The sequence below is a fragment of the Rhinolophus sinicus genome, linkage group LG04 (genome assembly GCF_036562045.2).
Source record: "Rhinolophus sinicus isolate RSC01 linkage group LG04, ASM3656204v1, whole genome shotgun sequence".
NCBI lineage: Eukaryota > Metazoa > Chordata > Mammalia > Chiroptera > Rhinolophidae > Rhinolophus > Rhinolophus sinicus.
In genome coordinates this window covers 130,964,773-130,986,929 of record NC_133754.1, presented here as the reverse complement: position 1 = coordinate 130,986,929, position 22,157 = coordinate 130,964,773, and the positions used below count along the sequence as shown (strand labels likewise).

The following is a 22,157-nucleotide window of genomic DNA, read 5'->3' as shown; positions in this document are numbered from 1 at the left end:
TGAGAATTTCTTTTTCAAAAAATAAGGGTCCAACAAATTTCAGGATCTGGGGAAGCTAAGGCTCAAGCCAGTTTCTATTAAATAAGGATTTATCTGGTCACTTGAATTTCCTACTCACCCTCCTGAGACATTATGTGTGGTTGGATTCAAGCAGTTTGCACAATGCAGTGATTCTGCTAATTGCTCCTCTGCTTACTATAAGCACAATTGGCTACATTGGTTGGAAAGCCAACCCAGGGAATAGATTATGAAATTGGTATTGAAGCGTTGGCAGTGTACTGGCTGATCAGGATACTGAAAGAAACGCTAAAACACAAAGCACAGCTTGTTTTGTTTGGTTTGGTTTTTTTAACAGTAATTTCCAGTGGCAGAGACAGATGTTTCTTGAAGTGGCAAGAGATTTGCAAAGCAGAATGTTATAGCACTTACTGTAATTGCTTTATTAATATTGTATGTGTTTATGGCTTCTATCTTTTGGCTTGTGGCACCTCTTACTTTAAATGATTTTGGGTTTCCTGATGACTGGCAGTTAATCTTTACTTCAGAGATCCTTTGAGCCACATACCCAGCTTTGCTCCTGTATAGTGAAATATTTCATGTGAAGTTGCATTTGTGTTTGCTTTTATTTCACTGAAACGCCCAGGGGGCACTGGAAAACCATCAGACACAGCGGTCCTATACATGCAAAGGAACTCCTCCTTTGCTGAGAAATGAACACCCAGCTACATGCCCATCCCAGTAACAGAAATGACTTATTATACCCATAGCCAAGTCCCAGAACTTAATGTCAACTGCAGTATTATGAGAAGGAACCAAGAGATTCTAACCTGGGATCTTGAAAAGACTGGATCCATTTGGAGAAGTCAAGTTTGCAATGGGCATATCCTAAATAACCTCTTTTTTGGTGCTTGGTATATTTTGCTTTGAAAAGTAGCAATCATATTTTAATTTTTCTCCAATGTGTTACTAAAAAGAGGGAAGAAGAAACGAGTAATGAAATAAACCAACAAATGAACATTAAATTTAGAGTTGATATTTTGTGCGGTTTGTTAGTTTGGCCCTCACTGTGGTTCCCAGGTGTCCTGCATATTCTCTCCTGGGCTCTTATTCTTCAGTATGGCTGCTCACTGGGCTTTCCTGGGGGAGGAGGAAAAGGGGCTTCTTTCAGGGAGTTTCAGTCTGAGTTTCGAAGTAGACACCATTATTGTTGTAATTTGCTTCAGAATAGCGTCTAATGAGAGCCTGTGGGTGCAGTGCAGGCCCCATCAGCCAAAGCCCACGAGAGATGTGTGGGAAAAGCAGCAAAGCTACTGGCCAATCCTGATCCGAGTCATTTCTGACTGTTGAAACTTCCTTCTGAAACCAACCAGCAGTGAACGGCTGAGCCAGGCATTATGTATTCAGCGCTTTGCACTGGGTTGTGACACTCAAATTTCGTTGTGCAAATATAACTGAAGGCCTCCATACTTCACTCTTGAAAAAGAAGCATCTTTCTTTAATTCATGTCTCTAGGAGAAAGCCTACTCAATATTTAATTTTAATCGAATATGTCACATTTTTTTTCATGCCAAGAAATCACCCTCTAGTTATGCATCATTCATTGTAGTGGGCAAGACGTACATCAGGTTGAGAGGAAATGCTGCTGAGAGGTGCAGTGTAGCAGCCAGCAGGCTGGCCTTCCCAGGGATGTCTGGATTAAGGCATTTTTAAATCCATCACCATAGACTATTTATATAGAGACAAATTATTTGACAGAAAAAAATAAAAATACTAAAATGGCATAAAACCATGTAGATTTTTGCATACTCCCTGTACAAGAAGCATAAATAAGTGCAGCTTAGAGTTAAGCACTGACAACCTTTCTGTATGACAGACTTTTCATCTGTGTCAGTGGCCCTTCTTTAAGAGTGCGTGAAATGGCTTTTAGAACAAAGAGGAAGAAACAGAACGGCATATATTTCCAAGATGCTCCATTATTGTTGCTTCTAGTTTGCAAATATTAAGAAATTGAGTCAACATTGGTTTAATTCTCACGGTCAAAAAATATCAAATGATAAAGAATTACTGGATTCTACATTCAACCATTGACAACACTAGGGTCACCTCTTGTTTTTATCTTCAATAATCAACATTCCCCACTCCAAAATCTAATCTAATTTCTCTCCTTAAAATAGACTTAAATGCCACTCTGCTAATACAAATAATAAACAGAGGGGATAAGTATCTATAGAAGTTACATTTCAGGTACTTAAGCTAATAACATCTTGCAGGTAAACAGATTATTCATAAAGGCCAGGTTAACATATAATATTATTAAAATACTGCCATTCCCTCAAGCTGTTCAACTGCACAACCAATCTGACACATTAACATACTGCATAGCGAAAAGGCTGCACTTGCTACATTTTCCCCAGATTTTGTTTCATTTAAAATATTGTGTACAAAAAAAGTCATATTCAAGATATTGCTTATCCACAACATCCTTGAAATGCTTTGACAGGTATGAGACTTTTTTCTTTTTTTTTTTTAAATTAACTGAGCCATGTATACATGCATTTGCTCCCCTGCAATGCTTTTTTTTTTTTGTACCACTTCCCAGCATTTAATTTTACTTTTCCTTATGTTTAGTTCTTACACTGTGTGTTTTTTTCTGTGTGCAATTTTCCAAATGTATACTACTGACCAGAAGTTACCAAATCTTACCTGTACTTACAACTGACTGACACTTTCCTGGTCCACAGTTAAATTATTTTTCATTAAAAAAAAAAGGAAGGAAGGAAGGAAGGAAGGAAGGGATGGAGGAAGGGAGGCAGGTAAGGAGAGAGGGAGGAAGGAAGGAAAGAAAGAAGGGGGAGGGAGGGAGGGAGGGAGGGAGGAAGAAAGAAGGAAGGAGGGAAGGGAAAGAGAAAGAAAGAAACTCACGGATATTTTCCCTCTAATTTCTCATTTTTTTCAATTCCAAGATGTGCAATTCTCAAGAATATTATGTTCCCTGGGCTGATCAGTATTCCCTTTCAATAAAACCACAGGACATAGCTGCTGGGCACAGAAACTAAATGTCATGAATTCAGTGCCCTGTTACTTGGCAGGAAACTCTGGCTGCAAGCTTTTTATGTAATTTTTTTTTTCACCTTCACTCCCTTATTGTGCTTTTTTTCAACAAAAGTTAGGCAGTAATAACTAGTACATTTACACACCACAGTTAATGATTGTAATAGTATAAGGTAAGAGGATAAATACTTATTAACACAAAAAAGTACAGTATAACCCTACAATGAATAGAAAAAAATTATTTCAGCAGTTAATGAAAACATGGATACATTTGACAGAAATACTTAAGGGAAGAAAATCACTTGCATGCCTCCTGGGGGCAAATTAACTGGGTGTGTATGTGTTTAATCCTTTCAAGACTGTAAAGTATAATTGTTATAAACTGCCAACCTCCTTGCCTCCTACCCAAGTCTGACTAGGCACCCCCCAGTTCTATCTTACCTTTGGTAGCTAATTTGAGTTTCTCTTCCCAAGATGCACCACAATGTCTGCAGGAAAGGAGGTTAATAATGCCTTCTGAGGAAATTCTAGATTCTGTTCCCTGGGGTTAATTGTTGATCGAATAATGGACAATCAGAGAGGTAGCCATTTGGATGAAGAAGAAGGGGGTGGGGGGTGAGGCTGTGGATAAAATAGGGAAACAAAAGACACTTTCAGAAAACATTCTATAGGCTATATAAACTCATTTTTCATTATTAATAATTTTATGTCGTTTGATACTGCACTCTGTATTAACTTGCAGGCCTAGTCTCATTAAATAATGTATATATAAATGGGCTTTCCACGGACATCTGTTCCTTGCTAATCTAGCCACTGACAAAGAGCTTTCCCTGGAATATATGGAATATATACCCTCAAGGAGAAGGCACTCAGTCACATACAAGGAGCTAATCTATCAAACCTCAGGGAGTAAAACAATCTTAGTTAAATACATTAGGAAGTAATTTAATAAGATTAGTAAATGAGCAGGCTAGCACTAGGATCTGACACTTTCTGATGAGAAATGTCATGAGAGTGAAGAAATTCTCCTGAGACAATTAACTTATAAAGGAAATTCATTTTATAGTTCTAGCAATTTGAGATGAATCACTTAACTGTTCTGGCCCTCAGCTAAATCACAGCATTATAAAAGAATGAGGTTGGGCAAGGTGGCAACGCTGGAATTATTTGATTTAGGTTACATTTAAAATTTGGAAAAAAAAAAAAGGAAAAAAGACTTCAGAAGATGAAGACATAGATCATCTTACAGTTTTTCATAATATGGACTTCAGTAAGTTATGGGTAAAAATATGTGGGATTCTAATGCCGGAGAATCTAAAACTTTCCCCAAGAAAGGATGGGAGACACTCAAATTTTCAAGCAATCACAGAGAGGAAGGAAAGAGAAATGATTTTAAGGAACAGTGTCACTTGGAAGTAGACACGAACAGAATTTGGACAGCAAAAGGTTTATTAGGGGGGAAGTGTCATCTGCTAAAATAGTTCTCCAGATAATCCACCAAAAGAAAACAGTTTATTCAGGAAGAAAAAAAGAAAACGGAACTGTGAAGACACGCGGGCCTGCACACACAGGGGCCAGTCCTCCTGGCTCAGAAAAAGAGAGGGGCTCAGCCCAACATGCCTCCCTCCTATATTGGCCTCCCTCCCCCAGAGGTTACCACAGAGTTCAACAGGAAGTTAAGACTAGAGAGTCATCAAGGGGCCCAACTCCACCCGCAGTCCTCCCACCTCCATGGTTAAGCATCCCAAGGTGTCAGTTTACTTTCCACAGAAGGGTGGTGATGTTTGGGAAAGATAGAAGGAGAAGGAGGCAGGTTTGGGTAAGGAAAGCCATTAGACGACAGTGCAGATCTGAAAGGAAAGCAGGGAGGGGGCAGGATAGAGCAGGGGCGCCTGGGACAAACTCTGGACTAACCCAATAGATGATTGCTAATTAGACACATCCTGCAACGGCCAGGTCCTAGAATCCCTTTCACATGCTCAGACATTGGCCTGTCCTTCCCCAAAAGTCTGTGTCCTTAGGCCAAAGCTGAGGAGGTGATATCTCATTGTGGTTTTAATTTGAAGTTCCCTGATGATTAGTGATGTTGAACACTTTTTCATGTCCCTAGGGGTTGGACACGTGCATTTCTTCTTTGGAATAGGACAGCTATTATCACAAAAATCAAAAGACGGCAAGTTTTGGTGAGGATGTGAGAAAGAACTGTTGATGGGAATATAAACTGGTGTAGCTACTATAAAAATAGTGAGTAGCCTCAAAAAATTAAAAATAGAACTACCATGTGATCCAGCAATCCCACTTCTGGGTATGTATATCCAAGGGAATTGAAATATGATCTCAAAGAGCTATCTGCTCTCCCATGTTCATTGTAGCATTATTCACAATAGCCATGGAAATGACTTGAATATCCATCAATGGACAGTGTAAACTATTTTGTAATTTAATAAAATTTTAGTCCTCTACTTTTCTAGTATCATATATAAGCACATTGCTGATCTAGTCAGTGCCAATGGCTTCAGTTCAAATGATTTTCTTTCTGTTTTTTCCAACACTTTAATGAGTTTATTTGAATATCTTAAGAAAACACTGCAGGTTATCATTATATCTATGTAAGTTTAATTGATGAGTAAACTGAAATGAATGCTTTTACAATGATATTATTAACATATTTTTCTAGTTCAGCAACATATGCGTAAGTATGGAAAAATTTTATAATTTGAAATAAAGACAAATGAGTGGAGATGATAAAGCTAGTACTATGATTGGAGCAATAAAGAAAAAAAGAAGGAAGTTTTGTCATAAATATTATATTAAATGGAAACTAAAATTTGTTGAGGCAAAATGAAATTAAATGGTGTTATGTAAAATAAGAAAAACTAAGACATATGACTCTGTGCAGTTGTAAAAATCTATACAGAGTGGATGTTTTAGTGAAGGTGCTTTTGGATGAAATTAACATTTAAATCAGTGCACTGAGTAAAGACTATGGCCCTGCATAATGTGGGTGACCTTCATCCAATCAGTTAAAGGGCTTGAATAGAACAAAAGTCTGACTTCCTCCAAGCAAGGAGGACTTTTCCCGCAGATGGCCTTTGGACTTGAGCCACCACATCCGCTCTTTCCTGAGTCTCCAGCCTGCTAACCCACTCTGCAGATTTTAGGCTTGCCAGTCTTCACAATCAAAAGAGCCAATTCCTTAAATGAATCTCTATGTACACATCCTATTGGTGGTGTTTTTCTGGATAACCCTGATTAAAGCACACTGACTCTCACAGCGCACCCAAGCAGGTAAGCCCATTGCCTAGCTTCATCATTCGTTCTTTCCTATGGTCAGAGCAGGGAAGCTGAGAACTCCTAGGTTCTAATTTCCTTCCTTTGGATCTCCCTTCTGCAGACTGTTTCTGAGATGCCCTCTAGAAACTGAGGTCCTCAGAGATTGTGGAATTGGGCCTTCATGGAAAGCAGAGTTAATACTTGGAAAGCACAGAGTTGAATGGGCAGAACCTTACCTGTTAATGTTCTATCTTCGATCCTCTTCCTGGCTCTGCATTGATGCTGAAAGACAAGAAAAGAACAATAGTCTACCACTTAATTCTCACTCCTTTCTAGGCAAGCTGCAGATAGTCATTATTCATGAATAATATGATTTTCTGGATTGAATTAATTAAGATCAGTTTTCCACCCCTGTTATTAATTTTTAAAGTGGATAAAAATAATTCCCCATTGTTTCTTCTCTGAAATCTTAAGAAACAAAGGTTTCCTGCATGAAGTCTTCAGTAGATATTTCCACCGGCAGCCTTTTCCAGTTCTTCAGATCTTTAGAAACACCTATGCTCCACTCAATAGGACACTGTTCCTTGAGCACAGACAGGATAACATCTGATCAGAGGCTTTCAGAGGCTTAGCACTGCCCCCCAGGTGATGAATATATTTATTACCTTGATTGTGATTATGATTTTACAAGTGTATGCATATGCTCAAACCTATCAAATTGTATACATTAAATATGAGCAATTTTGGGATATCAATCACACCTCCATAGAGCTATTAAAAAATTGTTGGTGGGATCATTTATATCATTATGTATATATGTCTGTTTTATCTACCCATGTTAGCCGGACATTTAAGAGATTCATGCTAGTTAAGATCTGATTCTTAAGATTTTAAGCAGGAAAATTCAAGCACTGTATCATTTCCTTCCTTTGATTTCTTCACTTCCTTTGTTAATGCTAGCAAGTCACCTTTGCCCGGTATCCCTAAGCCTTTCCATCCATGGGATGATGCTTCAGCAGAGTTAACAGCTCCTGTTTCATAGTTTCCTTCTATATCAATAGCTTCTCCAAAGTCTCCTAACCACAAAGGACTGACATTTCAAGCTCTGCTTCACACTTATCTACTCTTCTTTCAGTGAAAAACAAATTTCTATTCAGAGAATTCCCTCCACACATCTTAGTATCTCTGGCATTATCATTTATGGCTTAACTATCCGTGATTGATCTTATAGGCCAAATGACTCCCATATTGAAGAATTCCCTTCAAAGTTTGAGCAAAAATAAGTTCCAAGAAATCTATTTCCAGGTGAGAAGAAGGGACTCTAAAAATGTCCCATTGACTGCATTCTTCAAAAATGCCAAAGTCACAAAAGACAAAGAAATCTGGGGAACTGTTTCAAACTAAAGGACACTAAAGAAACACGATACATAAATACAATAAGTCAGCTATTCGTAAAGGACACTTCTGGGTAAGTAAATTGACAAAGTTGAAATAGAGATGGTAGAAAGATGAAAGTAGAGTATGTTAAATTTACTCAAATTGATAACTGTACTGTGGATTTGTAAGGGAATATTCTTTCTCTTAGGAAATGCACACTAACGTATTTAGAAGCAAAAAGTCATGATGCATGAAACTGTATTTCAAAAGCTTGGGACTAAGAATAATGTTTATATAGCTAGAAAGAGAGCAAATAGGACAAATTATAAATAATAAGTAAATCTGGGTAACGGTGAGTATTAGGGCATTCTTTACTATTCTTGTAACTTTTCTAAAAGTTTCAAATTGTTTCATAATTAATGGTTTTAAGAAATGGCCCATTGCTCAGTCCTACTGAGTTTTAAATCTCCTGAGATAAACAGACTTTGATGTCCACAGCCGTCGCCATCAAACCCAACTCCTCAAAGTGAGAAATTTCAACTTTAAATAGTTGTATTATATGAGGTTCTGTCTCAGACAAAAACACTGGAATCTTCTTATTATAACTGTGCTACTAACATTGCCAATGTGAGTTTTCAAATATATTGGAGGGGGAAAAAAACACTAAGGAAATAAAAATGCACACTACATATAAAAATACAAAAATTAAAAGACCCACATAAATGTTATGATTTCAAACCCTTGGCCTGTAACATACCAGCTGCGTAACTTGGGAAATCTCATTTTACTTCTTTCTTTTGCAGTTTCTTTATCTGGAAAAGTAGAGAGAAAAATCCCTGGTCACATGAGAGATAGCAGTTATGATTAAGAACACTAATGGAACCATTAGGAGCTTTACTGCACCTGAAATGTCTTTATTTAGAAAATTTCATTTTTTTCTGAGTATATCTGACATAGCTCCTACCTCAATTATCCACCAGACCCAGTCCTACAGGCCTACAGATTGGTTCTCCTTGCCAACATGGGGTGTTCCATTCCTTGTATTTCGGCAGGTTTCCATCATTGCCCTGAAATGCAGATCAGCTCAGGACCAACATCAAGGCAGATCCCACCACACTTTAGCCTTCTCATAATGATCCTCCAGAGAGACATTTCATCTCAGGCTTTCCTCTTCCTTTGAGACCCCCTCGCAGGGTTGGGTTAGCAGATTTCACTTAAATTCTATTTTTCATCAAAGCCTTTCTACATTGGGATAAACCTGCCCTATTTTGCTTTACCTGCCTCATGTTGACTTCTGGTACTCCTCCTGTTTTTCATTTCTTCTCTGAAAAATTATTTTGTAATTGTCATTTTCTACTAACAGAAACAGTCTGTTGCTAGCCTTCTACAGATGAGAAACAAATATTCAGGCACAGGTATGCATTACTCTACACTCTGGGTGTACACCAGTAAATACCCAGAAAGAAATCTATGGTTGCATGAAGAGTATGAATTGTATTTGTAAATTGCAGACTGCTAAATCTGGGGATGAAGGATGTGCTTCACCAGAATCTTGATTGAGGAGATGGAAATTTCCAATTTGGAAGCTTAGGACAATAAAACATAAAGTTCTATCATGTAGCCACATGTTAAATATTACTGAATGATTTTTATTAAAAAGGAAAGAATACACAGGTTTCGGCACTTGGCATACATACTTGCAAATGCATATCAAAATACAGGGATCGTTTTAGAGAAGTTTCTTTTTAAGCATTTTTTTTTTTGCGGGGGGGAGGTCTCAAATCCATTTTTTGCTTTTACTTCTAAGAAATCCTACATAGGGTTAGCATTTTAGGGTTTCATATAATAAAATACATTGAGAAAAAAGAAAAAAACGTTTCAAATCATAACATAGCTGGAAAACAATATGATAACCAATATTTCTGCTTTCTGCCTCCCTTCCCCAGAAGAGACAATAATTGATCACCTTTATTTCCAGGGAGTCAGATGGGGATTTCAAAAATAGAGCATTAGGAATGGAAACATGTATATCAGACCTTGGAAAGGACCTAAGGGGTAAATTAATTTCACACTCTCTTTTATATAATAAGAAACTGAGGCCCACAGAAGGTTTGTCTAGGACAGGGGTGTCAAAACTTTTTCAACGTTTTTTACCAAGGGCCATATGCGGTAAAATATACAAACAGCCGGGCCACTCACTCGAGGTGAAGTACGTATTGCCTCACCTGGTTTATTTAAGTAAACTAAATATATTTTTGGAATTTGCTGCGGGCCAATTAACAATGGATTGCGGACCGCAGTTGGCCCGCGGGCCGCAGTTTGGACACCCCTGGTCTAGGACTTCCTGGCCCCGCAAACTTCACCCATTCATCAGCCTTGTCTCTGACATCCTTTCCTCAAGGCCTCTTCAGGGCTTTCGAGACAGGCTGCTTTAAGAATAACATCTTGAAGTACTTATTTCCAATCTAGTTGTTTTCCTTCTGCTACATTAGATTCTTTTCAACGCTAATGGAAAAAGCCCATTCTTGTCCACTGATATGGAATTTGATAGCATTTGCATCTAAGAGTCCTTCTGTATTCCTTTTACCTCCATTCATCCAACATTATTAAACCACTACTAAATCAGAGGAACTATGAAAGACACTGAGGAGAATAAGAAGAGGTAGTTCCTGCCAGAAAGAACTCAGAACGTTGCTTGAGTTATTTCTACTGTCATTAGTGAGTTTGCAATCCTCTTGGTTTTTCTAACTTTTTTTTCTATTTAACATGGACCTGACCTAGTTAATATTAGGTGATATTTGTCTACAGGAATACTGATATTGTCTGCCCATCTATCCATCAGTTCATTCTTCCCTCTGTCCATCCAACTATTTATCCCATCATTCTGTTGCCTAGGGCAGCAAATTGTCGGATTTATTAGTTGGCCTAGCATAGGCATGTTTAATTTTATCACCAATTTCTCATAATAAATGGTCTTTTGTCCATAGGGTAAATAGTTTTGAGTTATGTAAAATGAAAATCTGGCATACAGTTGATTTTATTCTTTTTCCCTCAGGGATGATAATTTTGTTAAGGTGCTTTCTCTGTCATTTTTTTTTTTAAAGCTATAAAATGACATTTAAAAATAGTACCATACAATCAAATCTTCTCAAAATACCAGGAAAGAATCAGTAAACCTTTAGAAACTTGAGTCTTCATGTCCTTAATGGTTAGTCTCTTAATTAACAGCTTAGAGATCCCTCCTGCTGTCAAAATAATTATGCCATCTTTTCACTTAATTTTTATATGACCTCAAAGGACTCCCAGTTGTTTTCCTTCTTGGAGATTCACTTTACTTCCCACATTACTTTTCTCATAAAGTGTTTCAATACACATTTTGAGTGAAAAGAAGGACTGTTTTCTTTGTTAAAATACAAGAGCCTTCTTGACAGGGAGGGGCTCTGAAAGAAAGGGAGCAGCCTTGTTAAAACTTTGAGCTGTGCTCGAACACATCCTAAAATGATTAAATTGTCTGTTCCGGTTATAAATTATAAGCTGGGTAGTTTAAAGCCAACTCCCATTGACTAATAAAATGAAACGTATTGGGGGAGGCCAGATACCAGTTTTCTGTGAACTGCTTCTTTATGAATTGCAGTGCAAAATGTTCAGTACAAGTGACAGTAAACAAAAGTTAGATTAAAAGAACACCTGGAGGGTATGTGATTCATAAGAATTATGGAATCTGTTTCTGACTCCAGATAAAGACTACTAATAAATTATATGCACATCAAATGTAGCTGCTGATACAGTAATAAATATTGATGTAAAACAAAACTCAGAATATTTTCTTTTGCAACCTGAAACTTACAGGCCAGCCTGGCAGCTCTCTGTTATTGAGTTTTAAAGAAGGGAAACCACTTTATCCTTCTAGATTAAACAACAACAACGGGAAGCTCTGTGTCTATCTAATAAGAAGACACTACAGTTCACATGAGAGAAATGGATTCTTGGGAAGTCAAGATTTTATACAATACTAAGTCCCCCAAAAGATCAAATAATTGGTGCCACAAAAGAAACTATCACATAATAACAGCAATAAAAGATGAGCAGAGATGCTTGCATTCTTTTATGTAAACCACAACATATGTCTACTTCCACTTTCCTTCACAAAATAATACTATCTGATCTTTTATTGCCACCTGATTATTTACATTCGTGCTCTTTGCTTTCCTCCCCAAAGTACTCCCATTTTGAAAACTCGGATGAAAAAACTAACCTTTTGTGATTGGCTTTGATTTTCACTATCTGCTGAAAATCTGGAAAGTGGTATGTAATAAAAGGACCCCCCATTTTGGAAAGTGGAAAACTGATCCAATATCTACCTAGAGTTAGCCGAGAGACCAGGGGAGTTCATTCATTGTCTCTGCACCTCTCTGTTTTCATTTACGACATGAGCATATTATCTTGGATGACCTGCACAACCCCTCCTAATTGAGTACAACTTTTTAAGCTCCAGTTTTGCACTTCCAAGGCTCATTAAAAATTACCTCAAGAACGTAAAAATAAGAGAGACATGCCCAAGTCCCATCCCTAGGTTTTCTAATCTAATTTATCTGGGGTGGGGCCTGGCCATGCATATTTGTAAAAGGCTCCCAAACGATTCTAATGTGCAGCCAGGGTAACCACCACTCCATGAAAACCTGCACAGCACTTGCTCAGTACCTCTGAAACCCTACATAGTAGTCTGAATCATTCAATTCTTTTTACTGCTAGCTTCGGTTTTCCTTCCTAGATTGTAAATGTCTTTTCCCGTGTTGATCACTGACTTTACCACTGCTCTATGGCAGATTCTGGAAAAATTTTTGATGACTGAACCTTTCCACTTATTGTATATATTCTTGCGTTGCAAAATATTTATAGTTTTTGATTTTATAAACCCTAACTCAGGTTAGGTTTGTTTGGGTTTCAATCTTATATTAAAACCATCACCATTTATTGTAGGTAGTCTATTAATGAGATTTCTGTGAGCTCCGTGAGAGTGGGGGCCATCACTATTCACGTTTGTATCCCTACCACCTCGTACTTAGTCGGACACGTGGAAGCATTGAATAAATCATTGTTGAATGCATAATTTAATGAAGGGATGAGTACTTGAATAAATGCATGCAACATTATATCAGTGCATTGTCTCGTTCATGGATAATGAGCATACAGTCATCTGTATGTTGAGATGGGGTGTGTATGTGTGTACATGTGTACAAGTGTGCACGCACATGGGTGTATGTGCATGCTGGGGCTGTGTGTGTGTGCTTCGGATGCACAATCACTGTGAGCATTCTTAAGAGGATCCAGAACTTGCTGAGTATTCCAAAGGATCCCTCGGCACCTCTTGGTTCGGCACAGCTGGTAGCTCTGCTCTCCATAGCTAGAGTCCTGGGAAGCATGGTATTAATACTGAGTGAACAGATGGTGTAGGGTGTGTTACTTAAGACAGTTTTGCCAGGAGGTAAATTTATGCTTTATAAATGTACTTCAAAACTATGCTATTTGATTTAATCACTTAATGCAAAGACAGCTGCATACTATATTTGCCTTAACTGCAGTTATATGGGTTATCTGCCAATCTGTTAATTATAGTATTTTAAAAGGCTTCGGGAAAAAAACAGTAATTATACAGATTGGGGTGGGGGGAGGAACATTTCTGAAGCCTAAATTCAGACATTCATTTCCAGCTAACACAAACTTATTGAAGATTTAGAAAACCTGCTATGAAAGTGGGAGTAGATGTGATGGTTTTCCTTTGAAAGGGGCTTATGTTTGTTCTCATTCTGCATTAGTTACCATGGTTAACTGCTGGGAAGATGAGGGTGGAGTGACGTTCCAACTGGACAGAGCTCCAGCCCACTCTCTGAGGTCTCTGAGCAACTGCTCGACTCCTCAAAATTAAAAAGAGGAGGAGGAAGATAAGGAGGAGGAGGAAAGGGAGGAAGAGGAGGTTCTACTTTAAACATGATTTTGTCCTTGACTTCTCATATTTTTCACAATCTGCTTGATCTCTGAGCTCTCTATACCTGTTTTCTCTGTGAAACAGTTATAGCAATGATTAAGCAGATTTAATTAATACTCTATCAAGGAAGAGGAATATTTTAAACTTAGTCTGGCAGCTTCTTCTTCTTGCCAAGGACTAGATGCCACATATTTGTGGAAGTCTGGCCCACTTTCCTATTCCCTGGGAATTCATGTCCAATGAATTTTGCTGTCATTTTGAAATCGAGATTTCCTCTCTGTAGGCACCTGTACCAGGATAAAAAGATTAAATGGAACCCAGGCTGTAAATCAAAGAATTCTGGAAAGAGCATTACAGATTATCTGGTCCACCTCTCTCATGACAGATGTAGAAAGTGGGGACCCAAATCGTTCATTGATTCATCTTCCCAAATTAGTTAAGATAAAATGGGAACTTTGACCAGGGACCCTGTTCCATCAGTTTAGGCCCTTTTTACCCATCATGCTGCCTATGGAGGCTATAACATGACAAGAAGTAAACAGAAAGAACAAAGAGTTTATTTTCCTGTGCTATTCCAATACACAGCTGACTAGCGCTGCCTCTGGGCAAAATGTGAAGCCAGTAGTAATAACAATTGTTATCCTAATTGGATGCCTAGGGCCTCCGCATTTCACAGCTTCCAGTGTCACAGACACTGAGAACAGCCCTTACAGAATTTTTGAATTTTGCACCCAGCCTGAGTGCTGCCTGCTACGTGCTAGGCACTGTATCAAGTACTTTCTGAGCATTATGTCAATTAAAACTGCTACCAACCTATCAGGCAAACATCATCTCATACACTTCACAGAGAGGGAAACTCACTCTCAGAGACTGAGTTTTCTGCCTAGTCACACAGCTGATTTCTAGCAGAGTCTCCTATGCAGACTTGGGCTGACTGGACCAAAAGGTATTGCCTTCCCAGGAAAGCATCCTTTTTCCAAAATGGACTAAAAATATTTCCTCTAGTTGTCTGAGGTCCTATTACTGAGTCTGCTCTCCCTAAACTAGCATGCATGGTCTTGTGACTTCCTACTCCCACCTGACCAATGTCTCATCTTCAAAGCCAGGCTTCCTGCAATGTTTAGTAAACTTCTGCTGATAAACTGACCTGCTCTTAGGCCATGCCATCAAAGCAGCCACTTAGGTCTCATCTCCTTTGCAGGAGAGAGGGAGAGAGATAGAGATAGAGATAGAGATAGAGATAGAGATAGAGATAGAGATAGAGATAGAGATAGATAGAGATAGATAGAGAGAGACAGAGAGAGACAGAGAGACAGAGAGAGACAGAGAGACAGAGAGAGAGAGAGACAGACAGACAGACAGACAGACAGAGACAGACAGAGACAGAGACAGAGACACAGAGAACAATTCTTTGTGGTATAGAATAGCTTGCAAGGAAATTCTGCCACTAGCCCAATTACCCATTTCTGTTGCTCCAAAGAATGCACTATTCCTAGGAGATATGTTGACTCTGGGGAATTCCAGCTGTTTACAGATTCACAGCCCCACACAGAAAACCTAGGTGTCTCCTGGCATCCTCATTTAACCCGCACTGCATCAGCAATCCTTTATCTTAGATACTGCAATTTAAAGGAAAAAGAAAAATCTCCTACTGTCGTCAAAGTTATAATCTGTGTCTGCATCTGCCATTATCCTTGTTGCTGGAGTGATATCTGAAACAAGGGAGCAAAACCAACTTTATTCAGTCATCTACCAAACGGAAGCCCTCTCTTTAAAAAACACTTGTGTTTTTCTTATTTACATTTTAATTCAATTTCTTTAAAATGTACTAAGTATGTTTTAATACAGAAACACCAAAACCACTCAAAAATAGCCAGCTAATCTTTGCCCAGAAAAGCAAAGGCAATTCAATAGAAAATGGGTAGTCTTTTCAACAAATGGAGCTGGAACAATTGGACGTTCTTACACAAATTTCTGAATTTAAACACAGACCTTACATCTTTCACAAAAAATTAAGACTAGAAAAAATTAAGAATAGAATTACCATATGACCCAGCAATCCCTCTCCTGAGTATCTACCCAAAAAATCTGAAAACATTTATCTATAAAGACATATGTGCTCCAATGTTCATTGCAGCGTTATTTACGGTGGCCAAGACATGGAAACAACCAAAATGTCCTGCGATAGATGAATGGATAAAGTATATCCATTCTAAAGTATAGATGTGGTATATATACACAATGGAATACTATTCGGTAGTAAGAAAAGATGAAACAGTACCATTTGTGACAACATGGATGCATCTTGAGATTATAATGCGAAGCGAAATAAGTCAGACAGAAAAAGTTGAGAACCATGTGATTTCACTGATATGTGGTATATAAAACTGAAAACAAAAGAACAAGACAAACAAATGAAGGAACAGAAACTCATAGACATAGACAATAGTTTAGGGGTTACCAGAGGGTAAAGGGGGAGGGGAGCTCTCAAAGAGGGTAAACGGGGGTCTAATGTATGGTGATGGAAAAAAAACCTGACTCTGGGTGGTGAACACACAATGTAAGATATAGACAATGTAATACAGAATTGTATACCTGAAATCTATGTAACTTTACTAACAATTGTCACCCCAGTAAACTTTAATTGAAAAAAAAGAAAAAAAGAGAAAAAAAAAAACAACTCAAAATGGACCATAATCCTAAATGAAAAATGCAAAACTATAAAACTCCTAGACGATAACATAGGAAAACTTCTAAGTAACTTTGAGTTTGGAAAGGAGTTTTTAGATGCGACATCAAAAATATGAGAAATGTAAGGAAAAAGATTAATGAGTTGGACTTTATTAAAATTAAAAACTTCTACACTCTGAAAGATATTGTTCAGTGAATGAAAGACAAGGCACAGACTGGGAGAAAATATTTTCAACACACATATCTGATAAGTGAATGGTATTCAAAATAGACAAAGAACCCATAAAATTCAACAATAAGAAGACATATAAACCAATTTAAAAATGGGAAAAATATCTGAATAGACATCTCACCAAAGAAGATATACAGATGGACAATATTTATATGAAAGTACTCTCAACATTATATTTCATGAGGGAAATTGCAAGTTAAAACAACAATGAGATACTACTACACACGTATTAGAATGGATAAAACCCAAAACACTAGTGCATTCTTAGGTATTTACTCAATTGAGTTGAAAACTTACATCCACATAAAAACCTGCAAATGTGTGTTAGGAAGTTTTATTCACAATTGTCAAAACCTGGAAGAATTCAAGAAGCCCCTCAATATGTGAATGGGTTAACAAACAGGTACATTATATAATGGAATGTTCTTCAGTTATACAAGAATTAAGGTACTAAGACCCCAAAACCATGAAGGAATCTATTCTTTAGACAGATGGGAAACAATATGACATTCCCAGAAAGGCAGTAACATGGAAACAGTTACAAAAGCAGTGGTTGCAAGGGAGGCAGGGAGAGATGACGAGATGAAGCACAGGGGATTTTTCAGGAGGATGAAACTATTTTCATAACAGTGTAATGGTGGAAAGAGCCTAATGCCTTTGTCAAAACCCTTGAACTGTCCAACACAAAGAGTGAACCTTAATGTAAACTATGGACTTTAGTTACTAATAATGTGCCAATATTGGTTCATTAATTATAGCAAATATGTCACACCAATACAAGATATCAATAACAGGGACAATGGTATTAGGTTGGGGGGAGGCATACATGGGAACTCTGTACTACCCACCGTGTTTCCCCCAAAATAAGGCTGGGTCTTATATTAATTTTTGCTCCAAAAGATGCATTAGGACTTATTATGTTCAGGGGATGTCATCCTGAAAAATCATGCTAGGGCTTATTTTCCAGTTAGGTCTTATTTTCAGGGAAACATGGTACTCAAATTTTTTTTAAAAAATTGAAAATATCAGTTTTATTTTGAGAGGCCAAAGCTTTGGGCTGTGATGCTATCACTCATGAGATGCTTTGGAAACTCCTTTTTAAGACTACCTTAAGAGGCTGTGCTGCATCTTTTTGAATGTTTTCACATGTTAGCTAGCATTTTTTTTCTTAAGAGTTTCTGAAACAATCAGAAGTCATTAAAAGGTAACATACGTGGAATCTTTTGTTTATAAACATTTGATTTAAAAAAAAACAAAAATAAATATGTTTATGGCATAACCTAGTTGTAAAAGTTGGATTCTAAAAAGGTTATGAGCAATGACTATATTATTAGCATATTGCATAATTTCCCAAGACAACTATATGGAAAATTGCCTTCATTTAAATGTCCAAATACTGAATTTAATAAAATCTTTCAGCTATATTAACCCATTCTCCTATGCATACATTTAAGAAGGAAAAAGTGGTTAAGAGAGGTGAGGGGCTGGGAAACAGGAACTTGACAGAAGAGAGACTGTTTCAAGAGAAGAAATGCATGGGATAGCAGTGGAAGCAAGGAAACAGGAAGTAATACCTGTTTATTTGTAAGGCAGTTTAGTCCCGGTGAAATAAATAGTGTTAGAACTTGGTTAAAATTAAATTTATACTATGCATGCTAACATTGCTTTCTTATAGATTACAAATGCTATTCCGCTAATGATAGGAAAATAAATTACATGTATAAAACAATTTTGGGGTGATCATCTCTAATTCTTAGTATGGCCTGAGGGCCAAGTTTACATATCCTTTGTTCACAAATCTCCTCTTTTTCATAGATTCTGCTAACATAGAGCCACACCTTCTGTACTTTCTATTGCCCTAGAGTACCTCTTAAGTATTCACACGGAAAACGTTCAGATAAGTGATTTAGAAGTGGATTAATCAGACAAAAGGTGTTCATTACCCTGTGCATGCCCATGGCTGTCCAAAGCACAAGCTAGGGCAGAGAGTTTCCCATGCAGCGTCTGAGTAACTTAAGCTCTCTTTGCCCAGGAATAGCAGAAAGGATGCCACTGAGCAGAACAACAATCTTTTTTGAAGAATGAAAATGGCATTGAGCCACATAGGTGTTGGGGCATTTGGTTTTGTGTGGCTTAAGATTCCGACAAAGTGCCTTATCATAATTGAATCCTACTGGATTCTTGTGGATATGATATATAATAATAATAATTCTGAGTTCTCTACACACTATAGAGAGCTAGGCATACTATTAACACATTGATTGGGCACTATCTGCCTTTTTCTTTCTTTTTCTTTTTTTTTTCTGACTTATTTCCCCAACTAAATAGTGAATTTCTTAAAGTCAGGAAATATGTTTCTTCTATTTTTGGCTCATAACACTTACCACATTCTCTTAAATGAAGAAATGCTTAATTAATTTTTTAAGAATTAATTTAATTAGATTTCATTTAAATCTAAGTAAATAAATTCAAAAGCACATGTGGTACAGGTTGTAAAACTTGTTGTGCTTCTCTTTTTCCTTTTTAAAAGTATTATTCTTATCCTAAACTTCATTTCAAAACTGTATTTTAAAAGAAACAGAACTTCTTTTCTCTTTTTATTTTCTCCAAGGTTTTTACAAGTCCTCTCATATTAATATCATGTGTTATTCACTGTACTCTTTACATATAGGCTCAGGTATGCATGAAGATAGCTATTATAATACATAATTATGTGGGGTTTTAGAACGTCTACATACTCTGTCTAAATCAGGGGTGTCCAAACTGCAGCCCGTGGCCCACAATCTATTTTTAATTGGCCCGCAACAAATTTCAAAAATATATTTAGTTTACTTAAATAAACCAGGTGAAGCAATATGTACTTCACCTCGAGTGAGTGGCCCAACTGTGTATTTTAATGCATATGGCCCTTGGTAAAAAAAATGTTGAAAAAAGTTTGGACACCCTGGTCTAAATGAACACTTAGGTGTACTTTTTTATTTCAGCATTAATTCATATTTTGACATGTATCTAGAAATAAAACATTAAATCTGACAAAGACATAAAACAAACTTTTCATAGAACTGATGCCTTTCCACAACACAACTCACACATAAATTTTTGAAAATTAAATCCTACTTATAGGCTTTCAACTTCTGGCCATGTTAAAGTAACTGGTATTGGACTTGCCATTCTGCAAGTAAAGGAAAAATAACCTATAAACTGGACAAAATAGAAGAGACAGCTCTATTCACTGCCTGTAGTGGAAAACAGGCAGTACAAGAGTGTGATCCAGGAGGAAAAGCAATTGTGATAATTCCTACACTCACTGTGATGACAATAGCTTTAAGATTTTTCATATGGACTGTAGTGTGGGGAAACAGAAATCAAGCAGAGCACAGACAACAAAAACAAGACACTGGAGAGGCGAGGACAACTTGAGTTTTCAGGTAGATTACAAGAGAGATGGGAGCTATGCAGAAAATGTCTCCAGAAATCGGCATAGGTGTCCTCTTGAATCTGTTTCTGAATATAACAATGGACATGCATGGGATGAAACTCCACAGGGAAGCCCCACTGGAGCCTTGCAAAATGAAGAGTTTCCAGGGCTCATACATGGCTTGGAGGCAAGCTAAAGTCAGCCAGAGTGTAGAGTCCTTGTTGAAAATCCAGGGTATTTGGTATTAACCCTAAAAAAAAATTGTGTTAATAACAAAGTTTGACTAGCTGTAGAGTAAAAGCAACTCTAGACTAGCTCTAATAGTGCTTAAAAGCAAGACTCTAAGGGATCAAGCTGATGTATAAGCTACTTAACTACTTGTCAGAATCAACTTCACCACTATTTTTAAAAAGGCAACAGAATACAAATCCATTTATGTGTAAAAATAATCTATACCAAACTTCTAGAAATGAAAATCACATTGTTGAGACATCCAGCATATAATCAAAATTTACTAAACATGCAAATAAGCAAAAGAATATAGCCATTATCCAGGGGGAAACAAAATTCAGTCAACAGATATATGCAGAAACAAAAATAATGGTAGAATTAGCAATGACATTAAATTAATTTTTATAAATCTACTCAAGATTTAAAAGAAAATTTAACATCATAAAGAAAGAAAAGAGAGATATTAAAATATTACTTCTAGAATTGAAAAAAATATCTGAGATTTAAAAAATTCACCGGACATGGTTAATGACAGACGCTACAGAAGAAAAGACCATTAAAATTGAAGGCATATCAACAGAAACCAACAAACTGAAGCACAAACAGTAAAATAAAATGAGACAATGAACTGAGACTGAAGGACCTGTGGTATAATATTAAGTAGCCTAATGTACATACAACTGGAGTTCCAGAAGAAGGTTGGTGTTAAGAATATTTTAGTAATAATGACCATTTTTTTTTCCAAATTTGGTGAAATCTATAAACTTAACACATGCGAAGCAGATAAACCGAAAGAAAACTACATCAAGGCAAACCACTATCAACTTGCAGAAAAACAGTCATAAAGAGAAATTCTTCCTTTTTTTATTAAAGTTTATTGGGGTGACAATTGTTAGTAAAGCCACATAGATTTCAGATGTACAATTCTGTAATATATTATCTATATCTCACACTGTATGTTCACCACCCAGAGTCAGTTTTCTTTCCATCACCATATATTAGACCCCGTTTAACCTCTTCGAGAGCCCCCCTGCCCCTTACCCTCCGGTAACCACAAACTATTGTCTATGTCTATGAGTTTTTGTTCCTTCATTTGTTTGTCTTGTTCTTTTGTTATTTTCATTTTTATATACCACTCAACAACAAAAACAAACAAACAACCCAATTGAAATATGGGCAGAGGACCTGAAGAGACATTTCTCCAAAGAGGACATACAAATGGCAAACAGACATATGAAAAAATGCTCAACATCACTAATCATCAGAGAAATGCAAATCAAAACCACAATGAGATATCACCTCACCCCAGTCAGAATGGCTATCATCAACAAGACAAATAGTAACAAGTGTTGGAGAGGCTGTGGAGAAAAAGGAACCCTCATACACTGTTGGTGGGAATGCAGACTGGTGCAGCCGCTATGGAAGGCAGTGTGGAGGTTCCTCAAAAAATTAAGAATAGAATTACCATATGACCCCTCAATCTCTCTCCTGGGTATCTACCCAAAAAGTCTGAAAACATTTATCCATAAAGACATGTGTGCTCCAATGTTCATTGCAGCTTTATTTACAGTGGCCAAGACATGGAAACAACCAAAATGTTTTTCAACAGATGAATGGATAAAGTATATCCATTCTACAGTATAGATGTGGTATATATACACTATGGAATACTATCCAGCGGTAAGAAAAAATGAAATAGTATCATTTGTGACAACATGGATGGATATTGAGATTATAATGCTAAGAGAAATAAGTCAGAAAAAGTAGAGAACCATTGATTTCATAAAGAGAAATTCTTAAATGCAACTAGAGAAAAGAGTGGAACAACATTTTAAAATACTGAAAGAAAAAAAATCTGCAAATTTACAATTCTTTGCTCAGTACAAATATCTTTCAAA

The 22,157-nt window shown here is 37.1% G+C and overlaps 1 long non-coding RNA gene across 1 annotated transcript in view; it reads right to left on the bottom strand.

Annotated features, from left to right (window-relative positions):
• LOC141571332 (uncharacterized) overlaps nucleotides 1-22,157 on the bottom strand; it is a 52,177-nt gene that overhangs the window by 12,566 nt on the left and 17,454 nt on the right. The window contains exons 3-6 of the long non-coding RNA XR_012496095.1: nucleotides 8,459-8,513; nucleotides 6,561-6,606; nucleotides 3,493-3,672; nucleotides 828-966 (exon numbers count right to left, since the gene is read on the bottom strand). This is a non-coding gene — a long non-coding RNA (uncharacterized LOC141571332). The remainder of the gene's footprint in view (nucleotides 1-827; nucleotides 967-3,492; nucleotides 3,673-6,560; nucleotides 6,607-8,458; nucleotides 8,514-22,157) is intronic.